This window comes from Vitis riparia, chromosome 16 (assembly GCF_004353265.1).
Source record: "Vitis riparia cultivar Riparia Gloire de Montpellier isolate 1030 chromosome 16, EGFV_Vit.rip_1.0, whole genome shotgun sequence".
Taxonomy (NCBI): Eukaryota; Viridiplantae; Streptophyta; class Magnoliopsida; order Vitales; family Vitaceae; genus Vitis; species Vitis riparia.
The window spans coordinates 387,055-392,837 of record NC_048446.1 but is presented as its reverse complement, the minus strand read 5'-3'; positions in this window follow the sequence as shown (position 1 = coordinate 392,837).

The following is a 5,783-nucleotide window of genomic DNA, read 5'->3' as shown; positions in this document are numbered from 1 at the left end:
CTCGACCACCAACATCCTAAACAAAACGCAACAAAACTTATCCAAACTTCACAATCCAATATTATTTTATTATTAATCATCTTACTTTTTCATAATGTAACTTCAATTTCTTTTAAATGGAATTTGGTTCCTACTTCAATTCTAGCCCAAGTTCGATTCTAACTAAGATCCCCACGTGATTTTTTCAAGTTTCTATATGATGTTTGTTATGATATATACGTTTGCATCTCATTTTTCATCTAACCTATTCCAGTAAAGCCATTATTTGCTGCCATGTTTGATTGAGTTCTCTAAGTGTAGCACGTCAATTTCTCTTCCCATGTTCTCATTTAATTTTATGCGAATTCATTACTTTTCTCATAATTTGAACTTCAATTAATACTTTAATTTGTTACTAATACTTCAATTAATTATATCATCATTATCTCAGCTAAATCTTTAATCAACTGACATCGATATCTAATAATAGATTTAAACTAGCTCATAGAAAATTTAGGTTAGGTTAGGTTAGGTTAGGCCACATAAAATTTGAAAGAAAAAAAATAAAGATAAATTAAAAAAAAGTAAAAAAAATATGAAAAATTAATAAAACTTTATATGATGTTTGGTTATCGATAAAAAGGTAAAAAAAAAAATAACTCTTTTAACATTTTTATTCTTTCTTTTATAATATGTTTTTTATTTTTCGATGAAATTCAATCATAAAACATATTCTTGTTTTCATTCTCTCATTATTTTTCATAAATCAAACATAACTTACAAGAAAAACCTAAGATTATTTTTAACGAGAAAAACTAAAGATTTGAATCACTCACAAAATATTGTTAAATCTCTTTTCTCGTTCATTCTTAATCCTAACAAGTGATCATTTGATTAGGGCATTATCGACTCTTTAACACCTTTAAAACCTTGAATGATTTTGTTAATTATTGTCATTTATGCTCAAATTATTATGATTAATTTCTTTTCCACTTTTAAGTGATCAGTCGAGCATGGTGAAGTAGTCATGACTAACAGTTTATTTAAAACTAATTAACAATATTTATTGCGCTTAGAACTTCTAACTGATCATATTTAATTTCGAGTTCTAAATTTCATACAATTAGATTGACCTCTCTCTTGAGTTTAGTCTCATTAGATAGATAGATAGAGAGAGAGAGAGAGAGAGAGAGAGATGAATTAAAAATCTTATCATCATCATCTTCTAGACTTTGGGTGTGTCTGTTTCCAGTCTTCCATTGCTTATTTTAGCTACAGACTGCAGAACATTTAATTTGGTTATAAATTATAATGAGATGATGGGGCGTGTGAATGAGACGTCCCTCTACCAAGCTGGTGGTGGAAGCCTATGCTCTGATCAGATGGGGAAAAATATAGTACAACTTCAGTAAGTTTTGAGGACCCATCCCCTTAAAGAGAGAGAGAGAGAGAGATGAATTAAAAATCTTATCATCATCATCTTCTAGACTTTGGGTGTGTGTTTCCAGTCTTCCATCGCATATTTTAGCTACAGACTGCAAAACATTTAATTTGGTTATAAATTATAATGAGATGATGGGGCGTCTGAATGAGACGTCCCTCTACCAAGCTGGTGGTAGAAGCCTATGCTCTGATCAAATGGGGAAAAATATAGTCCAACTTCAGTAAGTTTTGAGGACCCATCCCCTTAAAGAGGGTTTTCATCATGAGTGGCTTTCGGTCAAAAATAATTTTAAAAATATCGTAATTTTTAATTTTTAATTTCAAATATAACCCGTCTTTTCAAGAGACATAATTTTTCAATTTCAAAATCCTTCAAGAGACATAATTTTTCAATTTCAAAATCCATGTTAAATAAAATAAAATAAAATAAAAAAGAAAGTGAATTCATATTTTAAAATATTGAGTTCAACATAAAAAAGTTTTAAGATAAAAAATAAACTAGTCTTTTCAAAAGACGAATTTAGTATAAAAATAGAAAAAAAATAGTAAAAATATCATATTTTTGTATTCATCTTTTAAATAACTATATTGTAATAATTTTTAAAAAAATAACATTTAAAAGAAAATTCCCCCTTTAGGGTGTTTACACATTAAATTCGTCCTCAACATTTCAATTATTTATTTAATTTTATAAGATTATTTGATGTAAATTATCTTTTTCTTTTTAGTAAATTAGTGGTCCATCATAATCCTCTTTTTTTTATTCATCATATTAATTGTACTGAAGTGTTAGGGCGATTGCTTTTACCATTTCTGAAATTATTTAACTCAATTTTTTTTTGATAGAAATGGCATAGTGGAAACAAAGGTAAGTTTCTTTGTTTTTACTCTACTTTTGAGGGAAAAACATAGTAAAGAAAAGATAAATTTTTTCTATACTGTTACTTGCTTTAGGAATAGAGCCTTTGATTTGGTTATGAGGTAATGGGAAGGTTGGTGGAGGATTGGTTCTATATATCTAGGTTGATGAGATGGGAAGAAGACTCACTTTAGTAGATTAGTGCACCATTTGAATCCCCTTTTTCTTGTTCATGATAATTACCCATACTAATTTTACTAAAGGACTAAAGCAATTCATTTTAACATAAGAGAAAATATCAATTATTTTTTAATGAATCAAAAGATATATTAGGGAAAAGTGTGATTTTTTTATACTACTGCTTACTTTAGCAATAGATCAAACTTTTGATTTGGTTATTGAAGTGCTAGAGTGATTGATTCATGTATGTGGTGATGAGATTGGCAAAATGTTAGTTTGAAAAATGAACTTGGAGAGGTAACTTCAAAAAACAACCCTAGTTTCATTAGCAATATTTGATTAAAAAATAAAATAATCGTCAATTTTTTTAAAAAAAATAATAATTCTTATTTTTTAAAAATCTTAAATATGATCTATCTAAACAAAAATATGAATGTTTTTTAAATATTTTTAGGCTATGTTTTATTTTTAAAAAGCACTAAACAAGAAAAAAATATTAAAAAAATAATTATCATATTAAAAAGAGAGAGAGAGAGAGAGAGAGAGAGAGAGAGAGAAAATGTTAAAAATGTGAAGGTTTTAAAAAATGTATTTTATGAGAGAATCAAACTCATTCACAAATTAAGAGCAATCAATTATTAACCCTTAAGTTTAGGAACAATATATGTATTCTTTGTATAATCTATGTATCTCTTGTATAGTCATATTTATATATATATATTTAAAAGACTTTTGAGTGTATTGGAATTACATATACTTTTTGTCATTCAACTTCTTTACCTCTTTATGGTTTCAAAGCCAAATCCAATCAATTATACACATTGAATCATAACTATCTCGTTACAAAAAATATAGTTAATCAACTTTTTGTGATATCCCACATCGGATAGAATAGAAAGTTCCTAACATTATATAAGTATGAACTCCTCTTAATCTTATAAATATTTTTTTAAAGCTATAAGGACACAAGTAGACCATTATAAATGGTTTCAAAGTCAATCTCCAACTCCGATATGGACCGTTACACTTCTACTACTTGGATAAGAAGAACTTGCTCAAATGTTAAAGCCTTTTTTGACAAATGGCATGAGACTTAGTCACTTGTCATTCAAGAATTTGCATTGTCTCTCAAAATAGTCTTCATAGTCACTTGATCATTTGATGATCATTTAATCTGTTAATGTATATTAAGGGTAAATTATGTTATGGGCTTTAGGCCCAGTTAGGTTACTTGTACCACACACATATGCCTCCTATATAAAGGCACTGATGTATATTCTTTCTCTCAGGAAATACAATACAATCTTTCAGTATTTCTAACATGGTATCAGAGCCACTACTCTGACCCTTTCTTAGCAGTCTATCTTCATTAGTGTGACTTCCTTTCTTTTTAACGCTTCCGTCATCACAACTGCCGCCGCAGCCTTTTGCCGTTGAACATCCGACGTCATCCAGGCGTCGTCATTGGGTTCCGGACCTGCAGCCACCGTCCTTAAGGAGTTTCACACCGCATAAGATCACTGTTTTTCGCATCACCGCTACGAATATTGCTCCGATTTCAATTTTGACGGTACCACTGAGATCGTCCAGCGCCGATCTACACATTCGTGGAAACCTAGTCGCCATCGGAGCCCGCACGTGCCATGTCAGCCCTAGCTACGTCACACTGCTGACGTGTCAGTGCCACGCTAGCCCTAGCTGACATCATCTCCACGTCATCCGTTGACCAACAGTTGACCGTTGATCGTTGACTTTGACCAGTGTTGACCGTTGACTTTTCCAGGGTTGACCAGGTTCTCCTTACCCAGTTTTTCGCGTAGATTTCACTTTTGCAGTCTGTTTTTTTTGCATATTGTGTCTCTAAATGGATAAAAAGGATATTTTTCTTTCTCGCCCCATCAATACTGTATTGGAGGGAAATAAAAATTACTTATCTTGGTCTCAAGCTATGCGCAGTTTTCTTAAGGGTCGCATGCTCTGGCATTATTGTACTGGTGCAATGACTATTCCTATCAAGGGAGCAAGTGAAAGAGACGTTGTTTTTCTTAATCGCATGATTGAATGGGATAGTCATAACCACATGATCCTCACATGGATTCGGAACACTTCCATTCCCTCTATTTCCAATCTGATGGGCAGCTTTGATGATGCAAAATCTGCATGGGATATGTTGGCCAAAAGGTACTCCACTACTCATGGATCCTTGAAATATCAGTTAGTGGTTGAATTACATCAACTCAGGCAAGAACTAAGGCAATCCATCAATGACTATTATGATCAGCTTCGCTTTATTTGGGACCAAATTGACCTTTCTGATCCAACTTGGACATGCTCAAAAGATGCTCAGCAATATGCTTCCATTAGAGATGAATTTCGCCTCTATGAATTCTTGATGTCACTTCACAAGGACTTTGAGCCCATTCGTGGTCAGCTACTCAATCGCAGTCCTACTCCCTCTCTTGATACTGCTGTAAATGAGTTGGTTAGAGAAGAAGCTCGTCTTGCAACCCTTCAAGCCCAGAATAAGCTCAATGTTTTGGCTATTACTCTATCTACTCCACTCATAGAGCAACCCCAGCAATCAGGTGATTCTTATGGCTCTAGCAATCGTCGCAAGCAGACCAACAAAAAGTTCTGCAACTATTGCAAGCGTCCTGGCCACACCATTGAGACTTGTTACCGTCGTAACAAATCTACTGCTGCTGTTGCTAATATTGAGCCTACTCCGCCAATGGCTTCCACCTCAGTTGAGTCCAAGTCTTCTGGATCTACTATCAACCTCTCCTCCACTGAACTACAGGAGATCATAGCTCAGGCTGTTCGTATGGCTGGTAATGCATCTCTTTCCACTGCCTTATCTGTTCTACCTGGTAAGTCTCAAACTTGGCTTTTTGATTCTGCCTGCTGCAATCACATGACACCTCACTCATCCATATTCTCCAAACTTGACCCTGCACCACATCCTCTAAATATTCATATAGCTGATGGTTCCACCATGCATGGGAATAGTCTAGGTTTTGTTTCAACCTCTAATCTTTCTGTTCCTGGAGTCTTCCATGTTCCTGACCTATCCTATAATTTGTGCTCTGTGGGACAATTAGCTGAATTAGGTTATCGCCTTATTTTTTACTATTCTGGGTGTATTGTGCAGGATCCGAGGACGGGGCAGGAGCTTGGGACCGGTCCTAGAGTTGGGCGTATGTTTCCCGTGAGCAATCTTCATCTTCCACCTGTTGCTCCTGTTTCTATTACTACTGCAGCTGCTGCAGTTTCTTCCTTACCTTCTCTTGCACTTTGGCATTCTCGTCTTGGTCATGCATCA